This window comes from Nannobrachium achirus, assembly GCF_963921795.1.
Source record: "Nannobrachium achirus genome assembly, chromosome: 15".
NCBI classification, from domain to species: domain Eukaryota; kingdom Metazoa; phylum Chordata; class Actinopteri; order Myctophiformes; family Myctophidae; genus Nannobrachium; species Nannobrachium achirus.
In genome coordinates this window covers 54345038-54368378 of record NC_137822.1, presented here as the reverse complement: position 1 = coordinate 54368378, position 23341 = coordinate 54345038, and the positions used below count along the sequence as shown (strand labels likewise).

At 42.1% G+C, this 23341-nt stretch overlaps 2 pseudogenes across 2 annotated transcripts in view; both read left to right on the top strand.

Moving 5' to 3' along the window:
- Nucleotides 1–5846, top strand: part of LOC308299962 (methionine-R-sulfoxide reductase B1-A-like) — a 40466-nt pseudogene extending 34620 nt beyond the window's left edge. The window contains exon 6 of the transcript in view: nucleotides 5827–5846. The product of the transcript in view is annotated as a methionine-R-sulfoxide reductase B1-A-like (transcript). The remainder of the gene's footprint in view (nucleotides 1–5826) is intronic.
- A 70-nt stretch (nucleotides 5847–5916) lies between these two features.
- Nucleotides 5917–23285, top strand: LOC308299961 (methionine-R-sulfoxide reductase B1-A-like; annotated as a pseudogene). Its single transcript has 4 exons — nucleotides 5917–5971; nucleotides 6203–6345; nucleotides 7544–7676; nucleotides 23266–23285. The product of its transcript is annotated as a methionine-R-sulfoxide reductase B1-A-like (transcript).
- Nucleotides 23286–23341: the final 56 nt, after the last annotated feature.

Sequence of the window (23341 nt, the reverse complement as noted above, 5' to 3'; positions counted from 1 at the left end):
TTACATACGGCCGTCTGCATATTTTACGCGCTGGGAAAGGCCACTTAACAGCCTTTTTAGCATAATTTATGCGAACCACACCCACACGCATTTCCAAATCATGCACCGCCCCCAATTTGCATACGTCGACTAAGCTCCTCCCCTTCATTTACATACGGTCGTCTGCTTTTTTTACGCGCTGCGAAACCTGCCTTAACGCCCTCATTAGCATAATGTATGCGAGCATAATGTATGCGCACCACGCCCACACGCATTTCCAAACCATGCCCCGCCCCCAATTTGCACGAGTCGACTAAGCTCCTCCCCTTCATTTACATACGGTCGTCTGCATTTTTTACGCGCTGGGGAACCTACCTTAACACCCTCATTAGCATAATGTATGCGAGCATAATGTATGCGAACCACACCCAAACGCATTTCCAATCCATGCCCCGCCCCCAATTTGCATACTTCGACTAAGCTCCTCCCCTTCATTTACATACGGCCGTCTGAATTTTTTACGCGCTGGGAAACCTACCTTAACACCCTCATTAGCATAATGTATGCGAGCATAATTTATGCGAACCACACCCACACACATTTCCAAACCATGCACCGCCCCCAATTTGCATACGTCGACTAAGCTCCTCCCCTTCATTTACATACGGTCGTCTGCTTTTTTTACGCGCTGCGAAACCTGCCTTAACGCCCTCATTAGCATAATGTATGCGAGCATAATGTATGCGCACCACGCCCACACGCATTTCCAAACCATGCCCCGCCCCCAATTTGCATATGTCGTCTAAGCTCCTACCCTTCATTTACATACGGCCGTCTGCATATTTTACGCGCTGGGAAAGGCCACTTAACAGCCTCATTAGCATAATTTATGCGAACCACACCCACACGCATTTCCAAATCATGCACCGCCCCCAATTTGCATACGTCGACTAAGCTCCTCCCCTTCATTTACATACGGTCGTCTGCTTTTTTTACGCGCTGCGAAACCTGCCTTAACGCCCTCATTAGCATAATGTATGCGAGCATAATGTATGCGCACCACGCCCACACGCATTTCCAAACCCTGCCCCGCCCCCAATTTGCATATGTCGTCTAAGCTCCTCCCCTTCATTTACATACGGCCGTCTGCATATTTTACGCGCTGGGAAAGGCCACTTAACGCCCTCATTAGCATAATTTATGCGAGCATAATGTATGCGCACCACGCCCACACGCATTTCCAAATCATGCACCGCCCCCAATTTGCATACGTCGACTAAGCTCCTCCCCTTCATTTACATACGGTCGTCTGCTTTTTTTACGCGCTGCGAAACCTGCCTTAACGCCCTCATTAGCATAATGTATGCGAGCATAATGTATGCGCACCACGCCCACACGCATTTCCAAACCATGCCCCGCCCCCAATTTGCATATGTCGTCTAAGCTCCTCCCCTTCATTTACATACGGCCGTCTGCATATTTTACGCGCTGGGAAAGGCCACTTAACAGCCTCATTAGCATAATTTATGCGAACCACACCCACACGCATTTCCAAATCATGCACCGCCCCCAATTTGCATACGTCGACTAAGCTCCTCCCCTTCATTTACATACGGTCGTCTGCTTTTTTTACGCGCTGCGAAACCTGCCTTAACGCCCTCATTAGCATAATGTATGCGAGCATAATGTATGCGCACCACGGCCACACGCATTTCCAAACCATGCCCCGCCCCCAATTTGCACGAGTCGACTAAGCTCCTCCCCTTCATTTACATACGGTCGTCTGCATTTTTTACGTGCTGGGAAACCTACCTTAACGCCCTCATTAGCATAATGTATGCGAGCATAATGTTTGCGAACCACGCCCACACGCATTTCCAGACCATGCCCCGCCCCCAATTTGCATGAGTCGACTAAGCTCCTCCCCTCCTGTTGTGTAATTAGCAACAAATGCATGTTGTGCAGGCTCATTTACATAATTGATGCAGACCACGCCCCCAACCTCATTTACATAATTAATGCAGACCGCGCCCCCAATTTGAATAATTAGGCTAATTAGCCCCGCCCCCTGCATTCGCGTGTAATTAGCAACAAGACGCGCGCGTCGAATGCATGTTGTGCAGTCTCATTTACATAATTAATGCAGACCACGCCCCAACCTCATTTACATGCCACGCCCCCAATTTGAATAATTAGGCTAATTAGCTCCGCCCCCTTTATTCGCGTGCAATAAGCAACAAGACGCGCGCGTCAAATGCATGTTGTGCAGGCTCATTTACGTAATTGATGCAGACCACGCCCCAACCTCATTTACATAATTAATGCAGACCGCGCCCCCAATTTGAATAATTAGGCTAATTAGCCCCACCCCCTGCATTCGCGTGTAATTAGCAACAAATGCATGTTGTGCAGGCTCATTTACATAATTGATGCAGACCACGCCCCCAACCTCATTTACATGCCACGCCCCCAATTTGAATAATTAGGCTAATTAGCTCCGCCCCCTGCATTCGCGTGCAATAAGCAACAAGACGCGCGCGTGGAATGCATGTTGTGCAGTCTCATTTACATAATTAATGCAGACCACGCCCCCAACCTCATTTGCATAATTACGGCAGACCATGCCCCAACCTCATTTGCATAATTACTGCAGACCACGCCCCCAACACATTTGCATAATTAGGCTAATTAGCAACAAGACGCGCACGTCGAATGCATGTTGTGCAGTCTCATTTACATAATTAATGCAGACCACGCCCCCAACCTCATTTGCATAATTAATGCAGCCTCATTTACATAATAATCATTTGCATAATTAATGTAGCCTCATTTACATAACAATATGTAAATGAGATTATTTATTTATTTATTTATTTATTTATTGAAGGAAGGAAGGAAGGAAGGAAGGAAGGAAGGAAGGAAGGAAGGAAGGAAGGAAGGAAGGAAGGAAGAAAGAAAGAAAGAAAGAAAGAAAGAAAGAAAGAAAGAAAGAAAGAAAGAAAGAAAGAAAGATGTACGCTATTTATATATTTATTTATATATTTATTTATTTATTGAAGGAAGGAAGGAAGAAAGGAAGCAAGGAAGCAAGCACGCTATTTAATGAATTATTTATTTAAGGAAGGAAGGAAGGAAGGAAGGAAGGAAGGAAGGAAGGAAGGAAGGAAGCACGTTATTTATTTATTTATTTATTTATTTATTTAGCCGATAGGCAGACGCCCGGGGGGGGGGGCGGAGACCCGATTCCGGATAAGCGGTTGAAGATGGATGGATGGATGGATGGATGGAAGGAAACATAGTCGGAGAGGGAAATAAATAAATAAATAAATAAATAGTCAGTCTCGATAGGGGCCTTATATAATAATAATTAATGAAATAAATAAAGCTCCTTTTAGTTGAGCTTGTACCAGTGAACTGTACTGTACTGTACTGTCTTCAATCAATCACTCGATAAAGGGATCAATACTGCATTAGATAAATAACCCACATTTACCCAAAACAGCTGATCCACAAGCCCACATGCAGCCTTGTAGATCGGCTGTTTTTATTGTTTTATTTTTTAAATTGTTTCCCCCTGACTTAGTCTTTTCTAGGATCACCTTTTAGTTGACCTTGTACCAGTGAACTGTACTGTCAATGGCACTGTACCTATGACAGTCCTATATCAATAATGTGTTCATTCATGAATGACTTCCCTGTGGAAATAAGCCAAAAACATTACTGGGATCTCCTTTTAGTTCATGTTTATTACGTATCTATCTATCTTCCTATCAATTGGTCACATGCATTCACATTGCACTGAACGCACGCAAGCACGCACGCACGCCCGCTCAGCAGCTGGCTTTTTTTCTTTTTTCTTTTTTTTCACAGAGCTCCAGACTCAGACACCGAGGTCTCGGAGGGCACCCAAGCCGGACTGCGTGCTCTGGCAGCGGCCGCGAAGCGGCCGCGGCCCCCCCCCAACCCCCTGGAGCCAGCTAGAGTCTGGTGAAATAAAACCAATCAGTAGGTCCCCATCAACAGATGTCGCTCTACCCAAGGAATTCTCCCCCAGTCACTCACCTGACACACCAGGAAGTGCAGTGCACCAGTCTGTGTTGGAGAAGCAGCATGCATGTTGCACTGCTGCTGCAGGTAGGAATCAGTATCTGTGTTCAGTAACAGGGTTAAACTGCCCCACGTTGTCACAGTAATCATTGCTATAGAGTGCTTGTTCAGTAACAGTGTTAAACGGCTCTCTATTGTGACAGGAATCAATCGTTCCCATAGCGTGTTTGTTCAGTAACAGTGTTACAGTGTGATATGAAAGAATCCACACGAGGGCAGTGTTTCCATTCTCAACTCACTGAGATGAAAAGCGGGCTGAACCCAATGCGACACAACAAGTCCTATTATTTAGAAGTCACATCAATGTCAGCATTTTGTTTTTTCCTCCCTTTTTTTACATTAGGGGAATGCTGCTTGTGCTGTATATTCATTTAGTTTCATTTAGCAAGTTTCAATCAAATAGCTCTCTCTATATTGTGACAGTAATCATTGCTATAGAGTGTTCAGTAACAGTGTTAAATAGCTCTATATTGTGACAGTAATCATTGCTATAGTGTTTGTTTGGCTCCTGTGTTGAACGATTAAAAATCCGGGGTTTTAAGCAGGGACCCCTTAGCAGAGAGAGATGAAGCAGGGACCCATAGATTCCATATAGTTTCATTGTCATCAGTGTCTTTTGGATTCATGTCAATTTGTGTTTTCACATATTTAACCACTTGAGCCGTCAATACTTGATAAACTTGACTTTTCACTAGTCTGTACTTAGTCTGCTCTTTTTCCCCTCTACACCAAACCTCTGTGCTGAAAATAGCCCATCTACAAGCTTGTAGATGGGCTATTTTTGGCTAAAGTTCTCAGAATATGGACACTAGGGAAAAAGTGATTAATATAAAAAAGGAAAGAAAAAAACTCTCTATCACTCAAAGATTTGGAGGACCCCCTGTTGTAACTCTGAGGACCCCCTAGGGGGGAATTCAAAAATAACGGAACAGTGACAGTAATCGTTGCTATAGAGTGTTGGCTCAGTAACAGTGTCACATAGCTCTATATTGTGACAGTAATCGTTGCTATAGAGTGTTTGTTCAGTAACAGTGTTAAATAGCTCTATATTGTGACAGTAATCATTGCTATAGAGTGTTGGCTCAGTAACAGTGTCAAACAGCTCTATATTGTGACTGTTGTGTCGTTTAGGTCACTTGCTCTAATATTTAAATAATTGTCACCTGTTAAAATAATTTCATGGGTCTAAAATAATTCATGGGTCAGTTCATGTATAAAAGAAATGGGGACAGTTTAAAATATTTATACTGTATATTTACTATTTCTATATATTATCAACTGTATATAACACTACAGTTGATAATGCGAATATCCTATGATCTTTGATTGAAATATCAACACATTCACGTTCATTGTCTTTGGTTATTGATTTTGTTAATACCTCTGAAACTACAAATTAAACATGGGCCAAATTGTCAAATATTAGAGGCAGACATTGTGAAAATTACCGATCTACATGCTCACAACGCCTCGCAACGCTGTGTTATACAAAATTCCTCAACTCTTAGTGCTCGTCAGGGTGCCGGGGTCCCCAATTAAAATATGATTATTTCGGGGGTCACAGCCTGAAACGTTTGAGAACCACTGGCATAGTGTGTAGTGTGTACAACTGTACATACAATCTCATGGTGGAGGCGGGGCTATGTTGATGACGGAAATCTTAGCAGTGGGCGGGGAAAGGATTATGCTGCTGCTGCTCTGTGCTCTCACGCGTGTGGATTCTCCTCCTCGTCCTCGCAGACCATTTGATAGACATGTGAACCTGATCAAACACAAACAAACACTGACAAGAGAGACTGATCAGCGTTCACGTCACGACAGCTGCACAAAATGTCTTTTTGTCGATTTTTCGGTGGCGAGATCTACAAGGATCATTTTAAACCAGGCGAGTACTCAGATGGTTTGATGATGTAACAGCCATGTACGGGGATAGGATTAATTTATTTCGCTTATCTAATATTTAATTAGGTCAGCTAATAGCTATATGTTTGTGCTTTTAACTGAAAAGAACCTGGAAAAATAACATTTAACGCGATTGATGCCAGTGAAGGGGGAAAGCCTTGCCCACGCTGTTTCTGTGAGTTTTAATCGGGTATTAACGTCGCTGTATGTCCAGGTATCTATGTGTGTTCCCAGTGTGACCACCCGCTGTTCTCCAGTCGGTCCAAGTATGCCCACTCCTCCCCCTGGCCTGCCTTCACCGACACCATCAGAGAGGACAGTGTCACCAAGCTAATGGAGTCACTCACTGCTTACAAGGTGAGACATCAGTCCCCATAATGCACACACAGGGTAGCTAGCTGATTTAAGTTTGGCAAAAATGGATTTACAGTAGGTGATGCTCACATGCTCACACAGTGTGTGAATGATGTGTGCAGTGCCTTGCTCCAGGGGCGTCAATTGGGTATGGCAGGGGTATGCAGCTGCCATACCCATGTTTACCCATTGTGAAAATAGCCGATCTACATGCTCACAAAGCGCGAGGCGTTGTGAGCATGTAGATCTGGTATTTTCACAATAGAACCGTGTTATATAAAATGTAATGCCTCTTTTCCACGAGGACTCCCATCTTTGCCATACCCTAGCCTTTGCTGAACTGGCGCCACTGCCTTGCTCATGGACACTTCTGAAAAGATGACACTAGGTAGGCCTAAGTATCTTCTAGTGTCATATACCTCACTGTTTCCCAAAACATTGGCCGGGACCGATTTTTGGGTCGCACACACATTTTTATGGGTCATTTGTTTCCTACATTTAGTTTTTTAATTATAATTTCAAAAAATATTCAAAAAAAAAAAAAGCTATTTCGTTCATAAATTAAAACTACTGACACATAGGCCTATTTACAAATGAAAGAAAACAACAGCAAACTAAATACAACATTAGAGGCATATGGCAATGGCCAGTGCATATACTTGAATAATTGAACTTACAAGGTACAGTAATTATCATAATACATTGCTCATTGCACTTAACACATGTGATGGGACGTCTGTCACGACTCACACAGTTAACAGTGTACATGTAAATCACTATCCATTAGTACTGATTATTTCAAAAGGTTTCAAAAATAGTGGAAATGGCAGATCTACAAGCTCACAACGCGTTGCATGCGTTGTGAGCTCGTAGATCGGCTATTTCCACTATGTTCTTTTTGGAGTATAAAGTTGTCAAATATGTCTGTCATTTCTTTGTATATTTAGGTTATGTGTCATGTCTGCCATGTGCAACTTCAAAGCCTACAAGCCAAACAGGAATGTAATTGTCAGCGACAAAAACACAACTAAATCGTTAATCGCAATTATTTGAGTGACAATTAATCGTCATGTGAGATGTCATCATGGTGACAGCCCTAAATTCTTCAGCTGTGGGAGGAACCTCCTCTGTTGGGATGTGTGCCTTTGTTGGGATACATGATGTTGTTAATTGAATGTATGATCATGTTTTATATCATCAGGTGCTGTGCGGCAAGTGTGGCAACGGGCTTGGTCATCAGTTTCTAGCTGATGGCCCAGAGGATGGCCTCTCGCGGTTCTGAATATTCAGCCACTCGCTTAAGTTTGTCCCTAATAAAGGTAACCTAATGCAGTGTTTCTCAACCTTTTTTCTGCATGGGCACACTTTTCATGTCCCAAGAATCCATGGGCACACCAACATAATACGGGGGTGTAAATATCGTCACAGTCGGGAAGAAACCTTGTATCTCCAAGTTTCAAATTTGTATGTTTCTTCGCAAAGTAAAGCCCTTCTTCATCATACAAGGCTGTCGCACAACAGTAGTGAAAACAGCACATCTAGAAGCACACAACGCCTCGCGGTGCGAGGCGTTGTGTGCTTGTAGATCGGGTTGTGTGCTTGTAGATCGGCTGTTTTCACTAGTTTAAATCATTTTTAAAACAATAAATACAATACTGGCTTTCAAGCAGTTTCAAGGGGCACACTTGACCCTTCTCAGGGGCACACCAAAGGTCCCCAGGCACAGTGGTTGAGAAACACTGACCTAATGTATCTACCATTCAGAATGACCATAGTAATATGTTAATGTGGTGTACTGTAACTATCCCTTGCGCTACTTAGGTTGAGCCACAGCATATACATCTTGTATAAATGTTGAAGGAAAAGAGTGTTTGGTGAGATTGAACGTAATGTAATTGGGGTTAGCAAATGGTCAGCCAAATGGTGTGTATGGACAGTGGTGTCAGTTCAGCAAAAGGTGGGGTATGGCAACATGACTGGTGTCTTGGCAAGCGCGTGCAAGACACAAGTCATGTTGCCATACCTTAGCAACAGGCACGATACATTTATTTTAAGAAGTACATTTTATTTTTTGTCCCCCCGCTTCTATGGTTTCTTGATATGGCAGCTGACCTGCGGAACCTGGGAATATACCATTTTGTCAAGGTGGGGAGAATACAAGTGTGGAGAATATAATTATAATACCTTGTTAAAGTGACCATTTTGTAAAATGTTGCATTTGTAGTTATTTTACTGTAATTTAACAACATAATAACCAGCACAGATAGACAAGGAGACGTTCATGGATTTATATTTAAAAGTAACTTTTATTTTCCCCCCCTGGACCCAGGGTATGGCAGCTGCATACCCCTGCCATACCCAATTGACGCCCCTGGTTAACTACACAACTCAAACCTCTACCAAAGTGCTCTTGGCCTTAAAGCAACGACCCAGTTGCACCTTATGACATGTTTGGGGGTCATGTCTTGTTATTGTGTTAAACAATATATTTTACTTTGTTATATATATATTTTTTTGTATCCCTCAAATTTGACTTTGAAGAAGCTTAAAGGCTTTTTTCTTTTCTTTTTTCTGTTTTACAAGGATTTTGTTTCCACCGGAGTGGTTGAGTTCCTTTGTATACAGCAAAGATTTGCCTCTATTTTTTTTTGTGAGGTGTAATTTATGTTACTGAGAAGAGGAAGGGAGGTCTGCACACTGTCAACTTCAATCCACTCTACTGGGAGCTCAGGCACAAAGTTTCAACCCTATAGCGCTGTGATTCTCAACCTGTGGGCCGGGACCCCCAGAGTGGTCCCCAAATGATTTTTTGGGGGTCCCCAGATGATTGGCTTCTCACTCATCGGTAAACAGAACAACATACAGTGTAAGTGTATACAGGGTATCAGCACACTTTTAAGTGACAATTTAAGGACTTTTAAGACTTTTTTTCTTTTTTTTAAGTATCTCTGGTTAAACATTGGCCAAATTTCAAATATTGGAGAGAGAACATGTGAAAATAGCGCTGCGAGGCGTTGAGAGCATGTAAAATCTGCTATTTTCACAATGGAATAGATTGTCAAACTAAATGTAATGCCAACTCCTACAATTCCAAGTGCCTGGTAGGGTGGGGTGGGGTGGGGGGGGTCCCCCCAGTTGAAATATGTTTTTTTTTTGGGGGGGGGGTCGCGGCCTGGAAAGGTTGAGAACCACTGCTATAGCGGGCCTTCATCAGTGTGCAGAGTCCCCTTCCTCCTCTTCACCTGTTGGGATGCTTCACTGTTTTCTAAAAGAACTTACATGCTTACATTGTTTTTAAGCTACATTTAATTGTATTTTCATACTGTACCTTTTTGTTGTTGTTCATAAAAATGGTACACACAGTACCATGTACACCAGAACGGTGTCTGTTTCTGTTGTGCGAGCAAAACATTGAGTTGTGCATAGACGCTGGCATGGAAGAATCAAATGAGAATTAACCCATTTAGAACTGGAACGCATTATTATAATATTACTTTAAGCATTATGTTATGCTTTAGCTGGTGCTGCGCTGAGAGCTTGTATATCTGCTATTTTTGAAAATCTTTGAATACATGCGTTTTTCAAAAACCTAAAACCAAAAAAGAATTTAGAAGAAATTTATAGACTCTGGTCAAAAATATTAAAAGACCCCCATCTCGAAATATTATATCAGGGACAGGGACCGCGCTGCGAGGCGCTGTGAGCTTGTAGATCGGCAGGTTTGGTGTAGAAGGGAAACAGCAGACTAAGTACGAGTAAAAGGTCAAGTTTATTAGGTAATGATGGCTCAAGTGGTTAAATATCTGAAAACACAAATTGTCAAGAATCCAAAATACACTGATGATTGTGCTGTCAAACGATGAAACAATATGGAATCTATGAAAAGGTTGTCGGGGTCCCTGCTTCATCTCTCCCTCAACTAAGGGGTCCTTGGCCTGAAAACGTTGAAGACCCCTGCACTAGACCAAAGTGGTATCCTTTATTTTTTAGGTCATCTGGCTGAGGCTATGAGTCACTGCTACATTTGGATGCAGGTTAAACATATGTTGGCATCAAACTAAGAACCTTGTGCTTACAAATCTCAGTTCTAATGATCCCTGATCATCAGTAGACCTGTGTATCTAGTTAGTAGATTCAGCCTTTCTGTCAGGGGGAGCGGCGTTTTCCTCATCGGCGATTCTCATCTTTTGACCTGTTGTCACCTCTCTCTGTAACCTCAAACATGACCTAACACATCTCATACGTGTGTAAAGGCCTGGTGGCACAAGAAGAGTGCCACCAGGCCTCGCGTTGCGAGGCGAGCATGTAGATCAGCTATTTTCCCAATTTCTGCCTCTAATATTTGACAATTTGGCAAATGTTTAATTTGTCATTTTAGAGGTATTAAAACGTCCTTAAATTGTCACTTTGTCACAATGTTGCACATTAAGTGAATCATCTGGGGACCCCTCGAAATAATTTGGGGACCCCTCTGGGGGTCCCGACCCAGAGGTTGAGAACCACTGTACTAACACGCTATTATCAAATGTGCTTTTTCCACCCTTTCATAGACTCGTTCAAGAAGTCTCCTAACACCTCACCCACACAGAATGTCCGTATCACGCTCCAAGGACACAACGAGGGGGAAAAAAACATCTGTCGAAACAAAATACAAGAGTGAACACCATGGACTTGTAACTGTACTGTAAATATAGACATCAATGGGGACCATGTTATTTGAATTTAAATATAAAGACACTTTCTTTTTTTCTTCAAATTCTCTTCCCAATTAAGTTATTTGCCAATTCCCCCCCATGTGTATAGTCACTGCCAACGGCCACTTGTTTGATCTGGGGACGGTGTAGTAGACAACCGTGTGCCTCCTCTGAGGCGTGTGACGTCGCCGGCCACTTTCTTTTCACCCGACAGCGAGGAGTTTCACCTCGAGGATGTAATGCATGCAGAGGAACACTCCACTCCTCCTCTCTGCCGAACGCGCAGGCACCCCGAACAACCTGCAGGAGTCGCTATAGTGCAGCAACAGAGATCGCACCCACCACCCGCTGCCAGGTTCCCACCCGCGAACACAGCCAGCCGTGTTCGTTGGTGCGCGCGGCCAAGCCGGAGGCACCACGGATGGAGGAATCGAACCGCAGATTCAGTGCTGTAACTTAGTTACCCCTGTGCTATACCGGGACGCCCTGGGACTGTGGTATTTCTCTGTAGATATAAGGAAATTATGGGGACCAAGGATACGTTACTGTAAATATAGGCTAAAGACAATTTGGAGACTATGGTATTTGAGTGCAAATATAAAATAAATTATGGGGACTGTGGTATTTAACTGTACATATAGAGACAATATGGAGACTATGGCATTTGACTGTAAAAATGCAGCTATTATGTGGACTGTGGAATATCATGAGTGTAATTATGAAGACGTAATGGGAAATGTGGTATTAGACTGTATAAATATGTTAAGTGTTTATGGGGACTGCCTGTAAATATGAAGTCATTACGGGACGATGGTATTTTGACTGTAAATATAAAGTCATTATGGGGACTATGGTATTTATATAAGACATTGTGTGTATAGTGTTTGACTGCAATCTGCATTCCTTAAAGTTCTGTCTGCTAAGGACAATGTTATGAAGAATACTGTACTTGTCACGTGGCTTAAGGAATGTGGAAAACCAAAATGTGATTGCTCTTGGGTCACTTTCACGTCTACTCCTACTCCTTGATTCAGTATGTAGATACTTTATGTTCCTTTGATCAGACATGCATTCCACACTAACCCCCATACATTTTGGCCATTGTCAGGCTGACTTTCCCTCTTCTATTCTTTTATATGGATGGATAAGGGATGTAAACAAAGTAGAATAGAAACACATAATGAAGCTTAATCTTTTTTATAAAATATTTTCGAAACATTATTTTTATTTTAGCATCTGTTTTTCAAGAAAGAGTTGACTATAGTTCCTTTAAACTCATTCAACCACACAATCCCTGCTTGTGACTGATATTGCCCTTTGAATCAAGGGGGAGACCTTGGCTTTTTCAGTTATTTCACGCAAGATGTCTTAACAATATCAACATAATGAAATAGCTCATCAATAACAATACGTCTTTCCGTTTAGCAGGAATGCATGTTTGATCAAATACATATCAAAGATGTAAATATTGAATCAAGACACTTCTGACTGTCTGGGGTGCATACTAACGCTTAAGTAGATGTGAAAATCACCCCAGAAAAGTTATAAAGGGAAGTTCCCCTTTAAGCTAATTCTTTTAGCTTTTTTGAGATTACCTTAGATGATTGGTTACTAGACGATCATAAAGACGAAGCAGACATCATAAGAAACAAATGAATGCCAGTTCCAATATGATGATCGATTCCAATTGTTTTCTACTGAATGCAGTTATGTTCTTTCAGTTCCTGTTTTATTCCATTGATTCCACTTCTATTCCATTGTCAAAGTCAGATTACAGTTTTATGCTTTATCCACACAGGACCAAAGCAACTGAGGGGTTTCAAAAGTTCAATGTGAACTTCTGTAATTTCTCTCTAAAATAAAACATATATATTAAAAGAAATGTAATAATAATGACATGCTATGGGACCAAGAGCACAGTATCACTGAGAAATGCTTTATGAAACTATAAAACAGTACGTTTTTACTAGTACAAAATGGAAACCTTTCAAGCTCCTCAATGAAATCAAGAGTAAAAGTCATATCGTTGTTTTGGGTTGAGATTGGCCCAGATCATGCATGTCACACGTGTCTTCTTCTTTTTTAGTTTTTTACTTAAAAATGCCTGCAATGTAGTGCATTTGAAACTAGAATGCAGTGCACATCATGGGGTGATCCTGTGAATTGTTTTATTTTTATTTTTGTTTATTTTATTTTTATTTCGTTGCTGAGTGATGTCAGCAGACAAAGTGACATGAGTGACATGAAAAAACCTGAGTGAAATGTGCCAATGTCAACCAGAAACATCGGTAAACAACTGTATAAGACTGTATTGTCAAAACTGCAGACTTAAAGAAACTTAACGGTGAATAAATAATACTGCAATCAGCCCCTCTACATGAAGGCTAGATGTGTGTCGCTTGTTGAAAATAATAGATTTTCACATCGGAAACAAAAACGGAAGCTTGAAAATCGGTTATTTTCGGCAAGCAAAAGTATAAATTAAACCGCACGCAGGTGCAGGCGCGCGCGCACACACACACACACACACACACACACACACACACACACACACACACACACATGCATGCCCACCAAGTCTGGTGAGGACAAACTGTTTGACACTGTTGGTGTTAAGCCATTAAAGGCCGGGAACGCGTCTTCGTCCCTCTAGACTTTAACCACTTTGAATTTGCGCAAGTCTTTGAATATTTTGCCCTGATTCTATAAATGTCTTCGAAATCCTTCTAAATCAGTGGTTCTCAAACTTGTTCATGTCAATGGTCCCTCAAAATTACATGCATTTGGCTGGGGACCCCCATCTCAAAATATGTTGTTCCAGGGACCCCCCCTGTGAGCTTGTATATCTGCTATTTATCAATAGCTAAAGTATCAAATAATCCCAGGTCTTCCGTATAGTTAACCTCATGAACCAGCATCCGGCTTTGCTGGGCCTGTCTAATAGTCCAACATTCGGCGTAAGTGTATGTGATCCACCAGCTCACAGTAGGCCTATGTCACGCTGCCACGTGAGATTATAGATCTGCTATTTGTGTCGAAGAGATATGGTGTAGATCAGCGGTTCTCAAAGTATGGGTCGCGACCCAAAGTGGGGTCGCGGGAAGGCGCTGCGAATTGGCAACCAGAAGAGAAGAAATATTTTTTTTTTTATCAAGAAACGGTAAAAGAAGGGGAAAAAAAGGAAGGCCGTTGCAACCAACGTGAAGAGGACGCTGAATGATGCTATGCGTTTCAAAATATACAAAGGAAGTATCAGATAATATAAATTAGGGAGACAATAAAACATAAGGCACGCGTGTGACGTGACCGACCGACTGACAGACAGCCGGTGGAGGTTTTGGTAGTAACATGCGACCTGACGGTCGCAATCATATCATATTATGTTATTACAATGTTGCTTGGAACAGCAATTCAATCTATAGCCTACACACACACACACACACACACACACACACACACACACACACACACACACACACACACACACACACACACACACACACACACATATAGTTAATAAATAAAACAAAATAAATATGTATAAATGTATGTATTCATTCCATTTACCAAAAGACCTGGGCCACTAGATGGGGATGCCAGTATTTCAGCTGTTGGTACTGCATACATACATACACACACATAGAGACATGGGGAAATGACTACACACTAAGTCAAATGTGGGAAGCGGTTTGCACCGCTCCGAATATATTTAAAAACAAGAAGGTTAGGAAAACCAAAATCTGTATTCAATTTTAATTTTGATGAGGTTGATAATTAAATGTAATGTTGGTATGGCACACAGACACAGAAGAATATTAAAAAAAAACATGGCACTTGCCAAAAAGGTTGCCGACCCCTGGTGTAGAGCAGTGGTTCTCAAACATTTACATTTCAAGCTCTCCTCTTTACCCTGACAGTAAATGGAACCAATTTGGTTCCATTTGTCAGAGTCACATACTTGTATGGGTCAATTTAGACCCTGAGGGCTCTATTTTGATTGTCTTGAGTACCAGCTCTAATGCCTTAACTTCAAGGCCTGTCCACACTGTCTCCTACCACCAAACCTTCCGTCTGGTTCAACTCCAACATGACGTCACTCTTCGTCAATCTTCTGGAAAGCATTACCCCGAATTAGAGTTCGGAAAGCTGCTCGTCGGAAAGTAAGAACTCTCTGATGAAAAGTTTGGTGGTCGCAGACAGTATGGACAGGCCTTTAAGTTAAGGCATAAGAGCTGGTACTTAAGACAATCAAAATACAGCCCCCATAAAGGAACCAATAGACAGTCCCTGAAATCCACTTTGAGAACCACTGGTGTAGAGTCCATTATTATTAGGGCTGGGCAATATATCCATATATCAATATTGTGATATGAGACTCGATATCATCTTGCATAGTCAAGTCTTTTTCTGGTTTTAATCACTTGAGCCTTATTTTGTAGTTCTACTTAAAGGTATATTCAGTGATTGTATTTCATTCTAATAAAAATATAATTGGTACATTTTCCATTCATTCTCCTCACTAGAATGTGTGCTGACCTTATAAGGACTTCCACCATGGCCCGTGTTACGAGCATTGCTAGATTCGGTTTTCAGAGGTGGCCAGCCAGTCCTCGACCAATCAGGGTAGCGTACGGCCGTAGTTATGTTAGGATGTTTAGTTATGACGGAAAAAAGAAAAGTTTTGAGAACCACTGTCGCTCTGAATTAAGAACGTCTGCTAAATGCCTAGATTGTAAACTACTGAACTCATAATGCCACAGTCTCGTAGTAAATCAGTATCATACATATCCTGAAGCTGGAGACGTAGGCCTACCGATATAAAGTGATTGGGTCTAATGATCAAAACGAGAACATTATAATGGTGTAAAAAATCTATAAAAAACTTAACATTTCCACGCTGTAAGGCCAGTAGGGACAAGATGGCCCCCGGCCACTTTCATTATCCCTGAATAATACACCCCTAAAACAGTGTGAAATGTTATCAAAACGTGTTGTAGTGTGATGCGTTGTGAGCCCTCAAGATCATCTATTTTCTCTATTTTTGAAAGGATTTTGAAACATTTACAAAGGAAATTGATGTCACAGCCTGCAATTTTCATCAAATATTGATGTTGAATAACAGTCGGCTAGGATGATAATGCCCAGCCCTAATGTGAATCCTGACGAACTCACAGTCCTTCTGTATGTGACGGCTAATCTGTTATTACATCCGACTGATGTGAGTTGACCCAAACGCACATCAAGGAGGAGGCAGTAGACGGTTAAAGCCCACCCGGGCACGTTTATTTACACTGGAACACAGTGTAAAAAGCACGAGGGGGGCAAGAAGGTAATTGACTCCGCCACTGCTCCAACCCAGCACGGGACCCGGAAAACTGGGGAGGAGAGGAGAAGGCAGAGTCAGTAATAATCCAAAAAGAATAGTAGTGCACAGCAAAACTACGAGAAGCAAACTGGCTATCTCTACTATATTGGGAACAGCTGAGCCGAACGGCGTGACACTTTACACTGGCCCAGTGGGCCAAGGAAGAACCTCCACCCCCCTATTTCTCAAATCTGCCTCCTGATGGCCCTATAATAGGCCGCTTCACATTTAGAGGCCTATAGCTCTTGAACCGTAGGTTGTACAATAAATTCATTAATTGGACCATGATGCAACTCCCCATATAGCCCATTTGTGCTACACTACTAACGATTTCATCCAAAACTCATGCAAATCGGTCCAGATCAGTCCAGCGGTGCTGGAGATAAGATGTTCACAAATGAACGGGCACATGGCTGATTTTGTTGACTAAAACTATGACGAGAAATGCGTTGACTGACTACCTTTTTTCACTGATGACAACTTGGATAAAGGTGCTATATAAATGCACCATTTACCAACTACCGTTTACGACAGCATCAAGGCCCGACAAAGTCGACTGAAATCTTATGATATATGGTCGACTAAACCTCGACTAAAATATGACTAGCTAAATGATGTTTAATTCAAAGGACTATGACTAAAACTAAATAGAAATTTGCTGTCAAAATCAATACTAACACAGACGGACAGGAGTGAACAGTCTTTGGCCATCCAGTCATGTCCTGAATATGCCCACGGAGGGCAAGCCTCCGTGGGCGTTGTTAGGCAAAGATTAGTGTTAAATGTGTGACGTCAGACCAGACGTCAGGTAAGCTAGTATATAAGATACTGCAGGGTAAGAGAGAGACATAGTATAAGACAATTTGAAGTTGTTAGCATTTATATGATTAGACTTTTAGGATTACTTTTTAGGATTATTAATTACTGAACAAACAGCCATGGCTAATTCACCGTCTACCAACAGTGAAGATCGGCAAGTTAGGGCATTCACGAATAGTGATTTTTGGTATTCGAATTATTCGACCTCAAAGTATTCGAATATTCGACAGGACTGGCCAAACTGTCAAATATTAAGTAAGCAAGAGGCGAACATTGTGAAAATAGCTATTTTCACAATATTTATCTGTGGAACCGAGTCACATTAAATGTAATACCTACAATTCCAAGTGCTTGTCAGCGTGGGGGTCCCCTGTTCAAATATGTTTATTTTGGGGGTCACGGCCTAAAAAGGTTTGAGAACCCCTGGTATAGAGCATTAACAAATTCATCCATCAGGGGCATTGACAACTCATTTTTATGACTTCCTATCTCGCCAAACTTTATAAACTACATATTTTTTAAAGAGAAAACAATAAAAAAATTAAAACTAGAAAATATTGTTCCTTCGAAACAATTGTGGGCTCGCTTCAAGCCAGAAAACAATGTCTATAAAAGTACAAAATGTCAAGATCGCAGGCAGTGCTCTCTTTGACGTTACTGAAATTAGCTGCATGCATGATTTGAGGCATTTTGTTCCAAAAATGTGTTATGCTAAAGTTGACCCGCTGGTGGCGCTATAACAGGCCAATGTGAGAAGGGAGGCATCTGTTCCTTGACCTAGTGGGAATGTGCTTGCAAGATTTCACGCATATCGCAGGCTGTATTCATGAATTAATTAAAAAATAAAGTGTGCGTGCGTGCGTGCGTGCGTGCGTGCGTGCGTGCGTGCGTGCGTGAATGAATGAATAAATAATAAAGTGTGCGTGCGTGCACGTGCGTTCGTTCGTTCGCTCGTTCGTTTGCACTTTATTTATTTATTCATTCATTCATTGAATGAATGCGTTCGTGGAACGAATGCTCACTACGGTCGACTGTATTTTTAAGCCCTGGGAAACCTACCTTAACACCCTCATTAGCATGATGTATGCGAGCATAATCTATGCAAACCACGCCCACACGCATTTCCAAACCATGCCCCGCCCCCAATTTGCATATGTCGACTAAGCTCCTCCCCTTCATTTACATACGGTCGTCTGCATTTTTTACGCGCTGGGGAACCTACCTTAACACCCTCATTAGCATAATGTATGCGAGCATAATGTATGCGAACCACACCCAAACGCATTTCCAAACCATGCCCCGCCCCCAATTTGCATACTTCGACTAAGCTCCTCCCCTTCATTTACATACGGTCGTCTGCATTTTTTACGCGCTGCGAAACCTGCCTTAACGCCCTCATTAGCATAATGTATGCGAGCATAATGTATGCGCACCACGCCCACACGCATTTCCAAACCCTGCCACGCCCCCAATTTGCATATGTCGTCTAAGCTCCTCCCCTTCATTTACATACGGCCGTCTGCATATTTTACGCGCTGCGAAACCTGCCTTAACGCCCTCATTAGCATAATGTATGCGAGCATAATGTATGCGCACCACGCCCACACGCATTTCCAGACCATGCCCCGCCCCCAATTTGCATGAGTCGACTAAGCTCCTCCCCTCCTGTTGTGTAATTAGCAACAAATGCATGTTGTGCAGGCTCATTTACATAATTGATGCAGACCACGCCCCCAACCTCATTTACATAATTAATGCAGACCGCGCCCCCAATTTGAATAATTAGGCTAATTAGCCCCGCCCCCTGCATTCGCGTGTAATTAGCAACAAGACGCGCGCGTCGAATGCATGTTGTGCAGTCTCATTTACATAATTAATGCAGACCACGCCCCAACCTCATTTACATGCCACGCCCCCAATTTGAATAATTAGGCTAATTAGCTCCGCCCCCTTTATTCGCGTGCAATAAGCAACAAGACGCGCGCGTCAAATGCATGTTGTGCAGGCTCATTTACGTAATTGATGCAGACCACGCCCCAACCTCATTTACATAATTAATGCAGACCGCGCCCCCAATTTGAATAATTAGGCTAATTAGCCCCACCCCCTGCATTCGCGTGTAATTAGCAACAAATGCATGTTGTGCAGGCTCATTTACATAATTGATGCAGACCACGCCCCCAACCTCATTTACATGCCACGCCCCCAATTTGAATAATTAGGCTAATTAGCTCCGCCCCCTGCATTCGCGTGCAATAAGCAACAAGACGCGCGCGTGGAATGCATGTTGTGCAGTCTCATTTACATAATTAATGCAGACCACGCCCCCAACCTCATTTGCATAATTACGGCAGACCATGCCCCAACCTCATTTGCATAATTACTGCAGACCACGCCCCCAACACATTTGCATAATTAGGCTAATTAGCAACAAGACGCGCACGTCGAATGCATGTTGTGCAGTCTCATTTACATAATTAATGCAGACCACGCCCCCAACCTCATTTGCATAATGAATGCAGCCTCATTTACATAATAATCATTTGCATAATTAATGTAGCCTCATTTACATAACAATATGTAAATGAGATTATTTATTTATTTATTTATTTATTTATTTATTGAAGGAAGGTAGGAAGGAAGGAAGAAAGAAAGAAAGAAAGAAAGAAAGAAAGAAAGAAAGAAAGAAAGAAAGATGTACGCTATTTATATATTTATTTATATATTTATTTATTTATTTATTGAAGGAAGGAAGGAAGAAAGGAAGCAAGGAAGCAAGCACGCTATTTAATGAATTATTTATTTAAGGAAGGAAGGAAGGAAGGAAGGAAGGAAGGAAGGAAGCACGTTATTTATTTATTTATTTATTTATTTAGCCGATAGGCAGACGCCCGGGGGGGGGGCGGAGACCCGATTCCGGATAAGCGGTTGAAGATGGATGGATGGATGGATGGATGGAAGGAAACATAGTCGGGGAGGGAAATAAATAAATAAATAAATAAATAGTCAGTCTCGATAGGGGCCTTATATAATAATAATTAATGAAATAAATAAAGCTCCTTTTAGTTGAGCTTGTACCAGTGAACTGTACTGTACTGTACTGTCTTCAATCAATCACTCGATAAAGGGATCAATACTGCATTAGATAAATAACCCACATTTACCCAAAACAGCTGATCCACAAGCCCACATGCAGCCTTGTAGATCGGCTGTTTTTATTGTTTTATTTTTTAAATTGTTTCCCCCTGACTTAGTCTTTTCTAGGATCACCTTTTAGTTGACCTTGTACCAGTGAACTGTACTGTCAATGACACTGTACCTATGACAGTCCTATATCAATAATGTGTTCATTCATGAATGACTTCCCTGTGGAAATAAGCCAAAAACATTACTGGGATCTCCTTTTAGTTCATGTTTATTACGTATCTATCTATCTTCCTATCAATTGGTCACATGCATTCACATTGCACTGAACGCACGCAAGCACGCACGCACGCCCGCTCAGCAGCTGGCTTTTTTTCTTTTTTCTTTTTTTTCACAGAGCTCCAGACTCAGACACCGAGGTCTCGGAGGGCACCCAAGCCGGACTGCGTGCTCTGGCAGCGGCCGCGAAGCGGCCGCGGCCCCCCCCCAACCCCCTGGAGCCAGCTAGAGTCTGGTGAAATAAAACCAATCAGTAGGTCCCCATCAACAGATGTCGCTCTACCCAAGGAATTCTCCCCCAGTCACTCACCTGACACACCAGGAAGTGCAGTGCACCAGTCTGTGTTGGAGAAGCAGCATGCATGTTGCACTGCTGCTGCAGGTAGGAATCAGTATCTGTGTTCAGTAACAGGGTTAAACTGCCCCACGTTGTCACAGTAATCATTGCTATAGAGTGCTTGTTCAGTAACAGTGTTAAACTAGCCTGATTTCAGACTCTGCGCTGGAGCTTAAGAGTCTGAGCCTGAGCCATTGTGTTGAGATTTCAAAGGGGAGGGGATTTAAAATTTGAAATTCCCAATCACAAGCGATCTGGTGGGAGGGTTGTGTTTGACTTTTGCACACAAAACAATCCCTCCTCCCCCTCCCCTCAATGACATGCACCCAACAGGTCAGTGTCTTTGATGTTTCACTGATTAGAGAGAATCACTAACGAGCTACTCGACACTTGTATGGCTCAATCAATGCCTGCAGTTCGGAGTCCTTTTGAAGTTCAAAGGGAGCAATTAAGAACTCTGGTGAGCCACGCAGCCACCCCTCCCTCCACTGTTTCTGTAGATTTTTTTCCGTCTTGCTTTGAATTCATTGGTCGGTTCGCCAAGATACGGCTTTGAACCGAATCAAGAGACTCGTCATATGACATATCCAGACCAAGAGATGCAGTTCACTCAGAGAGTGGGCGGGTCTATTGGCTGGAGCCAGGCTAGTGTTAAACGGCTCTCTATTGTGACAGGAATCAATCGTTCCCATAGCGTGTTTGTTCAGTAACAGTGTTACAGTGTGATATGAAAGAATCCACACGAGGGCAGTGTTTCCATTCTCAACTCACTGAGATGAAAAGCGGGCTGAACCCAATGCGACACAACAAGTCCTATTATTTAGAAGTCACATCAATGTCAGCATTTTGTTTTTTCCTCCCTTTTTTTACATTAGGGGAATGCTGCTTGTGCTGTATATTCATTTAGTTTCATTTAGCAAGTTTCAATCAAATAGCTCTCTCTATATTGTGACAGTAATCATTGCTATAGAGTGTTCAGTAACAGTGTTAAATAGCTCTATATTGTGACAGTAATCATTGCTATAGTGTTTGTTTGGCTCCTGTGTTGAACGATTAAAAATCCGGGGTTTTAAGCAGGGACCCCTTAGCAGAGAGAGATGAAGCAGGGACCCCCACAACCTGTTCATAGATTCCATATAGTTTCATTGTCATCAGTGTCTTTTGGATTCATGTCAATTTGTGTTTTCACATATTTAACCACTTGAGCCGTCAATACTTGATAAACTTGACTTTTCACTAGTCTGTACTTAGTCTGCTCTTTTTCCCCTCTACACCAAACCTCTTTGCTGAAAATAGCCCATCTACAAGCTTGTAGATGGGCTATTTTTGGCTAAAGTTCTCAGAATATGGACACTAGGGAAAAAGTGATTAATATAAAAAAGGAAAGAAAGAAACTCTCTATCACTCAAAGATTTGGAGGACCCCCTGTTGTAACTCTGAGGACCCCCTAGGGGGGAATTCAAAAATAACGGAACAGTGACAGTAATCGTTGCTATAGAGTGTTGGCTCAGTAACAGTGTCACATAGCTCTATATTGTGACAGTAATCGTTGCTATAGAGTGTTTGTTCAGTAACAGTGTTAAATAGCTCTATATTGTGACAGTAATCATTGCTATAGAGTGTTGGCTCAGTAACAGTGTCAAACAGCTCTATATTGTGACTGTTGTGTCGTTTAGGTCACTTGCTCTAATATTTAAATAATTGTCACCTGTTAAAATAATTTCATGGGTCTAAAATAATTCATGGGTCAGTTCATGTATAAAAGAAATGGGGACAGTTTAAAATATTTATACTGTATATTTACTATTTCTATATATTATCAACTGTATATAACACTACAGTTGATAATGCGAATATCCTATGATCTTTGATTGAAATATCAACACATTCACGTTCATTGTCTTTGGTTATTGATTTTGTTAATACCTCTGAAACTACAAATTAAACATGGGCCAAATTGTCAAATATTAGAGGCAGACATTGTGAAAATTACCGATCTACATGCTCACAACGCCTCGCAACGCTGTGTTATACAAAATTCCTCAACTCTTAGTGCTCGTCAGGGTGCCGGGGTCCCCAATTAAAATATGATTATTTCGGGGGTCACAGCCTGAAACGTTTGAGAACCACTGGCATAGTGTGTAGTGTGTACAACTGTACATACAATCTCATGGTGGAGGCGGGGCTATGTTGATGACGGAAATCTTAGCAGTGGGCGGGGAAAGGATTATGCTGCTGCTGCTCTGTGCTCTCACGTGTGTGGATTCTCCTCCTCGTCCTCGCAGACCATTTGATAGACATGTGAACCTGATCAAACACAAACAAACACTGACAAGAGAGACTGATCAGCGTTCACGTCAC